Source organism: Odocoileus virginianus, chromosome X, assembly GCF_023699985.2.
Source record: "Odocoileus virginianus isolate 20LAN1187 ecotype Illinois chromosome X, Ovbor_1.2, whole genome shotgun sequence".
NCBI classification, from domain to species: Eukaryota; Metazoa; Chordata; class Mammalia; order Artiodactyla; family Cervidae; genus Odocoileus; species Odocoileus virginianus.
In genome coordinates this window covers 13,514,153-13,528,718 of record NC_069708.1, presented here as the reverse complement: position 1 = coordinate 13,528,718, position 14,566 = coordinate 13,514,153, and the positions used below count along the sequence as shown (strand labels likewise).

The window sequence follows — 14,566 nt, the reverse complement described above, 5'->3', positions numbered from 1 at the left end:
GAGCGATACGGGGAGGGGCTCCGCGCGGCAGAGGCCCGGACGGGCCGGGTGCAGGGAGGTTGCGGCTCCGGCGGCGGCGGAGACTAGCTTCCGCAGCCGCGGATGCCCGTCCTCTTCAATATGGCGGATCCGGCAAACCAAAAAAAAAAAAAAAAAACCGCTCGGCCAGTGGCGGCGGCGGTAGCGGTGGCAGCAGCAGTGGCGGCGGTGGAGGCAGCAGCGCGACGGCGCAGACTCCTACAAGCCCCAGCACCGCCCAGACCCGAGGTTCCCCGCCCCTCACGGGGCCAGCCCCTGAGCCCTCCTCCTTCTTCACCCCACCCCCCTTCTCGCTCAGCGGCTCCTTCAGCTCTCCCTTTTCTCCCCCGTCCAGCCGGGGCGGTCTTCCGTCGGGGAAGAATGGCTCCCGCCTCGGGGAAAGCCGGGCCAGGCGAGAGACGCTTGGAATTCGAGGAGCCGGGGTGGGGAAGGGAGGAAAATGCGGCCAAGATTTTTCAAACAGTACCCTTTATTTCGGTCGGGCCCTCCAGGGTTGCACTACGGCCAGGAACTGTTCCATGCCCCTCGCCTCCGGGGCGGTGTGAGGGCAGAAGTGGCAGGACGGGCAGAAGCGGGGACGGGGAAGCCCGAAAGGCTCTGGCACGCCGGAGAAGGAACTGGGATGTCAGGATTGGCAGGGTGCGTGGACAGGACAGAGTTAACCGCGCAAGCCACAGTCGCGTCGCTCAGAGTTTCACTTGGGCCGCTTGTTTTTGTTCCATTGTGAACCGAGGTCCCGCCGCCGAGTGCCCGGATGATGACGTCACCACCTCCCCCCTTTTCCGGGATTGTGGGGGGAGGGGTGGCGGATCCAGAGAACGCGCGCAGCGCGCTCGCAGTGGTTGGGGGGGGGGTCCCAGTGGCACAGCTGACCCTCGTCACGTGTGAGCCGGCCAGGCCCACGGGGCGGGTACCTTGCGGGGGCCGTGGTGCGAGGTGCCAAGGGCCAGCCACCTGCTCCTTGCCGATAGGGAGAAGGTGTGGCTATCTTCTGTGGCGGCCGGGGGGAGTTGGGAGTGGGGGCCCTCTCCCCAATCTTAGAAGCAGGTGCTCTGAGAAGTTCATTCAGGTGATCCTGCAGCACCTGTGCCAGAAAGCATCTGGGCTCCTTCACAGCCTGACCGTGACCTGCCACCCTTTGGCCACCCTTTGGAGCCTTGAAACATCAAAGAGAACACTGTTAGGTGCCACTGGTGGCACAGCGAATGTACCAAGATTAGCCTCATACCAAATCATCAGCACAATTCAGTGTTAGAACCCGGAAGGGCCTTAAGAACCTATGTCATCCATGTCATGCATTATTTTCTACTTTTGTTTATAGTCCAATGTGAAGCCTATCAGGCTAATCTCAAATAAATGGAGTGCAAGGAAAATACAGCCTGTCTTGAATGCCCAGATGAAGAGAAAAGAAATGCAGCTCCTAATTTAAGCACAGATACTCTTTGGACGTAAAAAAATGCTGTGGACACCAAACTGTATGCAAAATTATAGCAAAACTCTAAAAACTAAAATTACATTTTGTGTAGAGCAGGGTTGGATTTAGTGGCTACAATTAAGTTCCTTTTTAATAAACGCTTGTTAAGATGGAGTCCAAACTAGGATGACACTAGAAGAGCATAATGTTATTAGTACGTTAAATTTTCAGGGCTTCCCTGGTGGTCCGTTGGTTAAGAATCCGTGTCCCAATGCAGTGGACACCGGTCCAAGCCCTGATCCGAGAAGATGCCGCATGCCAGGAGGCAGCTAATCCATGAGCCACAACTACGGAGCCTGAGTGCCCTGGAGCATGTGCTCCACAGCAAGAGAAGTCACCCAGTAAGAAGCCCAGGCAGGGCACCTAGAGAGTAGCCCCCGTTTTCTGCTGCTCGAGAAAACCCATGCCCAGCAATGAAGACCTAGTGTAGCGAAAAACAAATATTAAAAATAATTTTTAACTATTTCCGTATGCAGTAGTAAACTACACAGTTTCACCATAAAAATCATCTAATAAAGTGTCCAAGACACAAAATTCATAGGCCTAATAACTGACACCACATTTAATCTTATTTTTGTAATTATTTCCATGAATGGATTGTCTTCCACTAGTGTATGAGCTCCTAAAGAGTAGACTGCCATCCACGTACACTCCGAAGTGAATGGTTGTTTTATTTAATCCTCAGAACCGCATGAGATAGCCAGAACATTTATTACTATTGATGTTAGATAGCAAAAAGGATAAGTGATTCTTACAAGGTCACCAGACAGGATTGGTAAATGGAACATAGGTCTTTTACCCCTATCAAAACTGCACCTTTAGGGACTTCGCCGGTGACTAAGACTCCAAGCTCACAATGCACGGGGTCTGAGTTTGATCCCTGGTCAGGGAACTAGATCCCACGTGTTGCAGCTAAGAATTTGAAAGTTACGACTAAGACCCAGCACAGCCAACTAAATAATACTTAAAATAAAAAAGTTTTAAAATGCACCTTTAAAAGGATGTCACTGATTCTCTTCAACATTGTACGTGTGGCTCAAACCAAGGAAAGAAAAAGAACTACAAGGCATGCAGGTAAGAAAGGAAGAATTAAACTATTATTTGCAGATGACATAACTCTCGTATGTAGAAAATCCTGGTGAATCCACTATAAAAAATTATTAGAGGGGCTTCCCTGGTGGTCCAGAGGTTAAGAATCCTCTTGCCAATGCAGGGGACACGGGTTCAATCCCTGGTCCAGGGATGACCTCACATGACACAGAGCAGCTAAGTCCGTGCGCCACAGCTACTGAGCACACACTCTAGTGCCTACTAACTATTGAAGCCCATGCATCTGAGAGCCCATGCGCCGCAACAACGAAGTCACTGCAATGAGAAACCCATGCACCACAACTAGAGTAGCCCCCGTTTGCCAAAATCAGAGAGAGCTTGGGTGCAGCAATGAAGACCCAGTGCAGAAAAAAAAAAAACTATTAGAGCTAATAAATGAGTTTAGCAAGATTGCAGTATATAAGGTCAATATTTTAAAACTCAATTATATTTTTATATGCCAGCAATCAACAGTCTGAAGATAAATTAAGAAAACAATTCTACTTCCAATAGTATCAAAAAGAATAAAATACTAATGAATGAATTTAAGTAAAGGACAAGATTGGTATACTGAAAACTACAAAACATCATTCAAAAATTAAAGACCAAAAGAAATGGAAAAACAGCCAGTGTTCAACAATTAGAAGATTTAATATTGTTAAGATAGGAGTACTCCCCAAATATATCTACAGAGTCAACCCACTCCTTACCAAAATCCCAGCTGGCTTTTTTGCAATATGCACAATGAAAAGATGCTTAACATCATTAGACATTGCTGCTGCTGCTGCTGCTAAGTCGCTTCAGTTGTGTCTGACTCTGTGCGACCCCACAGACGGCAGCCCACCAGGCTCCCGTCCCTGGGATTCTGCAGGCAAGAACACTAGAGTGGGTTGCCATTTCCTTCTCCAATGCATGGAAGTGAAAAGTGAAAGTGAAGTCGCTCAGTTGTGTCCGACTCTTAGAGACCTCATGGACTGAAGCCTACCAGGCTCCTCCGTCTATGGGATTTTCCAGGCAAGAGTACTGGAGTGGGGTGCCACTGCCTTCTCCGCATTAGACATTAGGGAATTGCAAATCAAAGCCATGAGAAGAAGCCACTTCACACCCATTAGGATGACTGTTATCAAAAAGTGGAAAATAACAAGTGTTGGCCAGGATGTGGAGAACTTGGAACTCTTGTACACTGCTGGTGGACAATGTAAAATGATGCAGCCAACATTTGGCAATTTGGAAAAACAGTTTGGCAATTCCTCAAATAGCTAAATTTAAATCATATGATCCCGCAATTCCACTCCGAAGTATATACCCACAAGAATTGAAAGCAGGGACTCAAACAAATACCTGTTCACCCATATTTACATCAGCATTGTTCACAATAGCCAAAATGTGGACACGATTCAGATGTTCATCAGCAGATTAGTGGAAAAACAAAATGTGGTATAAACATACAATGGACTATTAGACTTGAAAAGGAATGACATTTCAATACATGCTACAAATGGATGGACCTTGAAAACATTGTGCTCAGTGAAAGAAGTCAGACATAAAAGGTCACATATCAGATGATTCCACTTAATGAGGTACCTATAATAAACAAATTCATAGAGACAACAGGGCTTCCTGGTGGCTCAGAAGGTAAAGAATCCATCTACAATGCAGGTTTGCTGCCTAGGTTGGGAGGCTCCCCTGGAGAAGGGAATGGCAACCCACTCCAGTATTCTTGCCTGAAGAATTCCCGTGAACAGAGGAGCCTGGCAAGCTACAGTCCATGGAATGGTAAAAAGTTGGACACAACTGAGCAACGAAGCACACACAAAGAGACAACAAGTAGGATAGAGGTTACCTGGGTTGGGGGAAGGAGAGAATGAACAGTAATTGTTTAACAGGTACAGTGTTTGTTTGCAGTGATGAAAACAAAAGTGGTGGAAATCGAAAGTGGTGGAAGTTGCACAGCACTGTGAATGCACGTTAAGCCAATGAATGGTACACATTTTAAAATTTTATGTTATATACATTTTACCAGTTTTTTCCTACCCGCAATGTTGTGCAAGTAGGAAAAAAATCAATGTCATATGCTTTAGCCTAAACTACATCCCCATCAGTAATTCTAGCGGGACTTAGTCCACCAAGTCAGCAGCAACTCATTCCTTTCTCTGCTCTTTGGAGCTACCCAGTGTGCAACGCGGCTCCCAGGGTGGGTGTGGCCTATAAGACTGCCCTCTTTTGACACCTTCCACTTGCTTCCCTCGAAGTTCTGCTGGTAAAGAATCTGCCTGCAGTTCAGGAGACCCAGGTTTGATCCCTGGGTCAGGAAGATCCCCTGGGAAAGGAAATGGCAACCCACTCCAGTATTCACGCCTGGAGAATCCCATGGACAGAGGAGCCTGGCAGGTTACAGTCCATGGGGTCACAAGAGTTGGACACGACTTAGCGACTCAACCACCACCACTCAGTTAATGGGATAGAAAATGAACAGTTTTAAATTTAAAGCATAGAGCTTCTCAGGTGGCCCAGTGGTAAAGAATTCGCCTGCCAACGCAGGAGACACAAGACACTCGGGTTCAATCCCTGGATCGGGAAGATCCCCTGGAGGAGGAAATGGCAACCAACTGCAGTACTCTTGCCTGGAGAATCCTCATGGACAGAGGAGCCTGGCAGGCTACAGTCCACTGGGTCACAAAGAGTCCAATAGGACCGAATGACTGAGCACAACTTTAAAGAATAGGTTCAGTGTCACAGTGCAGCTCCTTAAAATCCATATAGTCCAGGGCTTCCTTCTTAGGTCTTTTATTTTGGTTTCTCTTTTCTGACACCTGTCCTTTAGGTTTAAAACTATAATTTTTTACTTCCTAGTTCTGCCTTGGTAGAGCAAAGCCTTATTATATCACATTTCCTCATAAAATTTCCCAATATACTCTTATTTCCATGACCCCCAGAAAACCTTGGTAAGTTTACTCATTACTTCCTAGTACACTTTACTTAAAGAATAGACAGAAAAAAAGAATAGAATTTCCTGAACAAATTGTTATTATTTAATACTTTCAGGGCTACACATTTCAAAGTTCTATAGGCAAAGTGTTAAATGCTTCACCCCTGCAGAAGTGTCTTCTAGGTTAATGTCCAAGCAAATATAAAAAAGGAGGGATCTTTGATAATATGCCCCCCAGAGAAGGCTTTGTGATTTGAATGGAATGAAGAAAGTCCACAGTGACTGGGTATTTTAACATAAAAAAATGAGAACTAAGAATCTGAGGACATGGCCCCATTTCATCTTCCTTTGTGACATCAAGCAGAGAATGAAGCCAGGGAGAAAAGGTACAACATAAAAGATCACAGCCGATAATATGCTAGTGCTCAAGGATATTCAATTGAATTTTAGACACCAGTGCCTAGAACAGACATGCTTAAAAATAGTCCGTCCATCCTGCTCTGAGAGGATCTCTCTGAAACGGACTTATTCCCAGTCAAGCACTTGGTTACAGTCCAGGTTATTATTTGACTTATTTTACTCTAGAATTTTTGGTTCTCTTGGGTTTTACTTAAATTTTGAAGAATTCTATTTCATATATTTCACATAAACCACAGTGCAAAATAATCCGATCCTTTAAATGTGTTTTTACTAGCACAGTCTTGCTATTTCATCTAAGCGAGGGAAGTACATATTTTCCCAGTTGGAGAATAACAACTGTGAGTCTAGAGAAGCCTGGATCTTCCTTTCACCAGTTTGTGGCACAGGTGAGCTGCTTGAGCATGACTTCCCAGTGCTAATTAGGCCTCCCTCCTGCCCTTATGCTAGTTCTAATAAACTGAGAGCTCCTCAACAGTGGTATAGCAAGGCTCTGTCCATGTATCTGTCCAGAAGATTCCAAATTTTCCAAGTCTTACTTAGCCAAAGTATATGCCTCATGATTTAAATGTGGAAGTGCAGAGTCGACCTGATCTTCTCAACCATTTTCACAATCAAAACAGCACTACAGTTACCCTGCCACCAAGATGCTACCATTTAGCTGCTGTGCGTGCGTGCTAAGTCACTTCAGTCATGTGTGACTCTTTGCAACCCTATAGACTGTAGCCCACCAGGCTCCTCTGTCCATGGGATTCTCCAGGCAAGAATACTATAGTAGGTTGCCACGCCCACCTCCAGGGGATCTGCCCCACCCAGGGATTGAACCCACCTGCATTGAACATCACCTGCATTGGCAGGCTGGTTCTGAGGGCACCACCTGGGAAGCCCTCATTTAGCTGCTACGGTACGCCAAATCATAGTGGAAAGTTCCAAGGCAGGAGAAGCTATCTGCACTCTGCACAGGGGTCAGGCTGAAACCAAGAAGCTATAGATTGGAAGTCTGGGCCTTAAAACACATTTTTCTGGATAAATGTTATGGATTTTCTAATTAGAGCCAAAGGCCAATCCGCAGTCATCCATTAAGCCTTTGAGATGCCCAAATGTTAACCAGGTACCCGGAGTATTATGGCCTGAAGAATAGCTTCCCTTGTAGCTCAGTTGGTAAAGAATCTGCCTGCAACACAGGAGACCTGGGTTCGGTTCCTGGGTCGGGAAGATCCCATGGAGAAGGAAATGGCAACCCACTGTAGTATTCTTGCCTGGAGAATCCCATAGACAGAGGAACCTGGCAGGCTACAGTCCATGGAGTCTCAAGAGTCAGACACAACTTAGCGACTCAACTACCACAGTCTCAAAAATGACAGAATGATCTCTGTTCATTTCCAAGGCAAACCATTCAATATCAAGGTAGACCCAGAGGGATCGGGTGGAGAGGGAGGTGGGAGGGGGGACCGGGATGGGGAATACATGTAAATCCATGGCTAATTTATTTCAATGTATAACAAAAACTACTGTAATGATGTAAAGTAATTAGCCTCCAACTAATAAAAATAAATGAAAAAAAAATATCAAGGTAATCCAAGTCTATGTCCCGACCTGTAATGCTGAAAAAGCTGAAGTTGAATGACTCTATGAAGACCTATAAGATCTTCTAAAACTACTACCCTAAAAAGATGTCCCTCTCATTATAGGGGACTGGAATGCAAAAGTAGGAAGTCAAGAAACACCTGGAGTAACAGGCAAATTTGGCCTTGGAGTACAGAATGAAGCAGGGCAAAGGCTAACAGAGTTTTGCCAAGAGAACACAAGAGAAGACTCTACACATGGACATCACCAGATGGTTAACACCGAAATCAAATTGATTATATTCTTTGCAGCCAAAGATGGAGAAGCTCTATACAGTCAGCAAAAACAAGACCGGGAGCTGACTGTGGCTCAGATCATGAACTTCTTATTGCCAAATTCAGACTTAAATTGAAGAAAGTAGGGAAAACCACTAGACCATTCAGGTATGACCTAAATCAAATCCCTTGTGACTATATAGTGGAAGTGACAAATAGATTCAAGAGATTAGATCTAATAGAGTGCCTGAAGAACTACAGACGGAGGTTTGTGACATTGTACAGGAGGTGGAGATCAAGACTATCCCCAAGAAAATGAAATACAAAAAGGCAAAATGGTTGTCTGAGGAGGCCTTACGAATAGCTGAGAAAAAAAGAGAAGATACAGGAGAAAAGGAAAGATATACTCATTTGAATGCAGAGTTCCAAAGAATAGCAAGGAGAGATAAGAAAGCCTTCCTCAGCAATCAATGCATAGAAATAGAGGAAAACAATAGAATGGGAAAGACTAGAGATCTATCTCAAGAAAATTAGAGATTCCAAGGGAACATTTCATGCAAAGATGGGCACAATAGAGGACAGAAATGGTATGGATCTAACAGAAGCAGAAGATATTAAGAAGAGGTGGCAAGAATACACAGAAGAACTATACAAAAAAGATCTTCAGGACCCAGATAATCATGATGGTGTGATCACTGACCTAGAGCCAGACATCCTGGAATGCAAAGTCAAGTGGGCCTCAGGAAGCATCACTACGAACAAAGCTAGCAGAGGTGATGGAATTCCAATTGAGCTATTTCAAATCCTAAAAGATGATGCTGTGAAGGTGCTGCACTCAATATGCCAGGAAATTTGGAAAACTCAGCAGTGGCCACAGGACTGGAAAAGGTCAGTTTTCATTCCAATCCCAAAGAAAGGCAATCCCAAAGAATGCTCAGACTACCGCACAATTGCACTCATCTCACACGCTAGCAAAGTAATGCTCAAAATTCTTCAAGCCAGGCTTCAACAGTATGTGAACCATGAACTTACAGATGTTCAAGCTGGATTTAGAAAAGGCAGAGGAACCAGAGATCAAATTGCCAACATCCGTTGGATCACCAAAAAAGCAAGAAAGTTCCAGAAAAACATCTATTTCTGCTTTATTGACTATGCCAAAGCCTTTGACTGTGTGGATCACAACAAACTGTGGGAATACCAGACCACCTGACCTGCCTCCTGAGAAATCTGTATGCAGGTCAAGAAGCAACAGTTAGAACTGGACGTGGAACAACAGACTGGTTCCAAATAGGAAAAGGAGTATGTCAAGGCTGTATATTGTCACCCTGCTTATTTAACTTATATGCAGAGTACATCATGAGAAACGCTGGGCTGGATGAAGCACAAGCTGGAATCAAGATTGCTGAGATAAATATCAATAATCTCAGATATGCAGATGACACCACCCTTATAGCAGAAATCGAAGAACTAAAGAGCCTCTTAATGAAAGTGAAAGAGAAGAGTGAAAAAGTTGGCTTAAAACTCAGCATTCAGAAAACTAAATCATGGCATCTGGTCCCATCACGTCGTGGCAAATAGATGGGGAAACAATGGAAACAGTGACAAACTTTATTTTGGGGGGCTCCAAAATCACAGCAGATGGTGAATGCAGCATAATTTGCATGAAAGTGAAAGTCACTCAGTTGTGTCCAACTCTTTGTGACCCCATGAACTATACAGTTCATGGAATTCTCCAGGCCAGAATACTGGAGTGGGTAGCCTCCCTTCTCCAAGGGCTCTTCGCCACCCAGGAATTGAACTGGGGTCTCCTGCATTGCAGGCGAATTCTTTACCAGCTGAGCTATCAGGGAAGGATAGCCAGTCATTTATTGATGCATCCATTTGATATGTTTTTAATCTTTTGCTATTATAAGAAAATGCTGTCTTCCAGTTTCCCATCCAGCATGTAAGGAGTTTGGAATTCATCACTCCCATCCTCACAAGAAGAAAGGTAAATAGATTGAAAATCAACAACTCCTTTTAAATCCATCAGAAAATTGAGATCTCACAGTTAACTGCCCCTCAAATGGGAGAGACAGGCAATTACAGAAAATTATAGTTTACTAGAGCAGAAGCCTTGGAACAGAAGCCTGCAGCTGGAGCCAGTACCAGGATAGGAAAACTTAAATTGTAATCAATAAATCACTGGAGATTCAGTGTGGAAAAACTAGAGAGCTAAATACTCGAGGTTGGGGGTGGGGCTGTCCCATCTTAGGAGGGCCCCCATAATTTTCTAAGTTTTACCTCTAAGAGTTCCACCATATTTTGTGCAGACTGAAGAAAAATCCCCTCCTACTTCTCAGCAGGGAGAGGGAAAAATAATTTTGTGAAATATGCCCAGAGTATTCTGTTCTCCTTAATAAAGACCTGCCTTCAAGGGAAACTTTTTTTTTGGCTGTGCTGCGTCTTCTTTGCTGCGCAGACTTCCTCTAGCTGCAGAGAGTGAGGTTGCTCTCTAGTTGTGATACCTGGGTTTCTCACTGTGGTGCCTTTTGTTGGGCAGCACAGGCTCTAGGTTGGTGAGCTCAGTACTTATGGCACACAGGCTTAGTTGCTTCACAGCATGTGAAATCTTTCTGGACCAGGAATTGAACCCATGTCCCCTGCATTGGCAGGCAGATTCTTATCCACTGGACCACCAGGGAAGTCCCAAGGGAAACATTTTAACATTGCTGAACTATGATGGGTATCACTAGAGCCTAAAAGATGTGGGCTGGGAGGTTGGTCTCTGTAGCCTTTTGCAAACAGTAAGAGAAATACTCAACTCCAGTCCCCACTAGCCTTCCTATTTCATCTATCATGAGGAAGGGGGAAAGGATGAGAAGTACTTGTGAAGGTCACGGTTCAAGGACCCAGGCTCAGAAAAAGACTAAGACATAAACTATAAAATGCATAAAAAAAAAAAAGACATAAACTATAGAATGCTTCCCCTCCCCCACACATTACCACCACATCACGAAAGGGCCATTTGCTACAGTTTCCTTTTCCCAGTACATCATGTCCCAGACTTTCAACCAAAAATTACAAGGCATACCAAAAGTCAAAAAGTTTCAAGAGACAGCAGTATCAGAACTAAACTCAGATACAGAAAAGATGTTAGAATTATCATACAAGAAATTTTTTAAAAAATCTGTGATTAATATCCTAAAACTTCTGGTGGGAACAATGGAAAACACGTAAGAACAGACAAATAACGTAAGCAAAGGGTTGGAAACTTTAAGAAATAATTTAAAAGAATTGCTAGAAATAAAAAACACTATAACAGAAATGAGTGCCTTTGGTGGCTTTATCAGTAGACTGGACATGCCCAAGAAAAGAATAAGTGAGTTGGAATATATGTTAGTGGGAACTTCTAAAACTGAAATGTAAAGAGGAAAAAAAGGATGAAAAAGACAGGATAGAATATCCAAGAACTGGGAGAGGGGCACAATTATAAATGGTATAATGTATACATAATGGGAATAAGAGAAGGTGAAGAAAGAGAAAAAGGAAATGAATAAATATTTGAACTAACAATTGCTGAGTATTTTCCAATATTAATGACAGACATCAAACCACTTCTCACCACCCTCACACTGCCAACACACTGTTCCACAGCACCCCTTGACAGAGATGGATAGCTGCTTACCTAATCCAGGTTTTCTCTGTCTTCTTGGGGACACATTTCCGAAGCCTCCTTTGCAGTTAGGTATGGCCAGGCAATGAAATGAGAGCAAAGGAATGTGAGAAGAAACTGCATGGCCACTTTCAGCCTGCTTATATAACCCCCGGAGCATACGCCTACATGTTTTCGCCTTGCTACAACGTTTCCAGCTTGCTACAACGTCTCCAGCTCGCTACAACGTTTCCAGCTTGCTACAACGTTCCAGCTTGCTACAACGTTTCCAGCTCGCTACAACGGTCCAGCTTGCTACAACGTTTCCAGCTTGCTACAACAGAGATGGCTCTGTACCTTAACCTATGGATGACCTTGTTTGCTGCTGCTGCAGCTGCTAAGTCGCTTCAGTCGTGTCTGACTCTGTGCAATCCCATAGACGGCAGCCCACCAGGCTCCCCCGTCCCTGGGATTCTCCAGGCAAGAACACTGGAGTGGGTTGCCATTTCCTTCTCCAATGCATGAAAGTGAAAAGTGAAAAGTGAAAGAAGTCGCTCAGTCTTGTCTGACTCTTAGCCATCCTATGGACTGCAGCCTACCAGGCTCCTCCGTCCATGGGATTTTCCAGGCAAGGGTACTGGAGTGGGGTGCCATTGCCTTCTCCGATGGAAAGATGGAGAGTCTTATTAAATGGTGCAAAAGGCTTGATTAAGGTAACGCCTGTATTAAAAAAGATGTCAGGGGATATCTCTGGTGGTCCAGTGGTTAAGATTCCAAGCACCCAATGCAGGAAGCCCAGGTTCAGTCTCTGGTCAGGGAACTAGATTCTGCATGCCACCTAAAGATCCCATGTGGCCCAACTAAGAGCTGACATGCCACAATGATGATTCTACATGTGACTGAGCCAATGGCTTTAGGGAAAGAGGATAGAAGGAAATGTTAATAGTGTGTATTGATGGTTACTTGGTGTGTTTAACAAGGTATTTTTCCAAGAAAATGAAAAGCTCAGGCCAGAATTGGCAGATTCAAGGACAAAAAGGAAAAGAGGGAAAAAATTGGGGAACACAGGGTTAGAAAAGCTGCCTGCTTTTGAATCCCCAACGACAAGAGAGAAACCTGAAAGAGGCTTTGTGTGACAGAGTGTAAGGGACAAGCTGTATCAGGACACACTGGTGGCCTTGCACATCTCCATATAGGTCACAGAAGCAGGGCTTGTCGGTAGTCTGACCAGACTTGGCAGAAAGCTCTGTGATTCCTCCTGGAACAAAGGGAGATACGGACAGGGAGCTGCTACAAAGCAGTTTCCCCTCACTATCTTGTAGGAGACTGCCAGAGGCCATTTCTCACCCATCTCCCTGGTTCTGGGGAGGGCAACCCTTTCTACCCACCCCAGTACCCGCCAGGCTACAGCTGCCAACTTCCATGGCTATCTAGAAAACTGCTTGACTGTAGTTTAGAATTGGCCTCCCCCCAGCAAAACGACTTAGCACACTGGTGTTCAGTCATTTAGCTCCTCTTGTTCAGTATGATGCTGTGGGGCGAGGGACCTGGGGAGCGGAGACCATGCTGATCTCGCCTATGTGGTCTCTGTAATATATAATCTAAATGCATTCGGCCTCATTTTCTCTCCCCAGCCTAACAGCTGCAATCGTGTCAGCCACCAGGCCCCAGCTTAGGGACTGCTTAAGCGCTTGACACAAGGCACGTTAAGACTCTTCAGGTTAAAAAAAGAAAGAAAGAAAAGACTCCTCAGTTAAACACAGGGAGTCTGCCCTGAAGCAAAAATCAGACTGAGTATAAAATAGATAACCAGCAAGGACCTACTGTATCGCACAGGGAACTATAGTCAATGTTTTATAAAAACGTATACGGGAAAAGAGCTTCCCTGGTGGTTCAGTGCTAAAGAATCCGCCTGTCAATGTAGGAGATGAAGGTTCATTCTCCAGGTTGGGAAGATCCCCTGGGGGAGGAAATGGCAACACACTCCAGTATTCTTAATTGGAAAATCCCGTGGACAGAGGAGCCTGGAGGGCTACAGTCCTTGGGGTAGCAAAGAGTCAGACATGACTGAGCACATTCGCATAAGGGAAAAGAATCTGAAAAAAAATATATATATATGTCTAACTGAATCACTTTGTGTACACCTGGAACTAACACAACATTGTAAATCAACCATACTTCAAGAAAAAAAATCAGATTGAGGGTGGTGTCCATCCTTCTTATCTGAGCCTGTTTTTTTGTGACAACATCGAGGTAGCCACCAGTCACTTGAAAAAGGAAAAGCATGGGAAGGAGGTAAAAACACAAAGCAGACTTAACAACTATGTCTAGGAAAGAAATGTGACTATGGTTACAAAACTCAAAACTGCCTAGAAGCAAAAAGATCAGAGGGCTATTCAGGTCTGAGGGAATTGAATTGCCAAAGAAACCAAGAGCCCAGTCTGGAAAGACTGGGAGGTTTAAAACAACCCTTGGGCAGGAGTGAGCTGGAGAGCTGATGTAGTCTCCAATCCCCATCATTGCCTCTGACTCCGTATCCCATTTGTCCTCCTCACTCTATTCCAACCAGACCCTGGACCATTCCGTCAACATGATAAGCATGTCCTCACTTCAGATCCTAGGACTCTGTGTTTCCTCTGCCTGAAAAATGTTTTTCCACATACTGACATGGCCAAGTACACTGTGGATCCCAATCCCAGGTATGCTTAGGGGTAACTGAAAGAAACCAACCAGCCTTTCTCATGCAGATGCCACTAACACTGAACCCAGTGCCCATGGACCTGATGCCACTCCCACGGGCACTGGGTCCAGGGTTAGTGACATAAAAGGAAGGCTATGGTAAGCTACTCACTCTGCCCCAGGGTCAGGCAAGGACTTCAGAGCCCTTCAAATGCAACTACAGTAAGTCTCCTACATATGAAACTTTAAATTTCAAATTTTCACAGATACGAACATTTGTTTGCATGTCAGGGGCTTCGCTGGTAGCTCAGACAGTAAAGAATCTGTCTGCAATTCGGGAGACCTGGGTTCAGTCCCTGGGTCAGGAAGATCCCCTGGAGAAGGGCATGGCAACCCACTCCAGTCTTTTTGCATGGAGAAGCCAATGGACAGAGGTGCCTGGCGGACTCTAGTCCATGGTGTTG

General features: G+C 44.9%; 1 protein-coding gene across 1 annotated transcript in view; it reads right to left on the bottom strand.

Moving 5' to 3' along the window:
• The window catches only part of USP9X (ubiquitin specific peptidase 9 X-linked), a 122,879-nt gene extending 111,405 nt beyond the window's left edge, over positions 1–11,474 (bottom strand). Inside the window, exon 1 of the mRNA XM_020875430.2 lies at positions 11,457–11,474. The gene's annotated coding sequence lies outside the window, so the exon portion shown is untranslated. The remainder of the gene's footprint in view (positions 1–11,456) is intronic.
• Between the last annotated feature and the right edge of the window lie 3,092 nt (positions 11,475–14,566).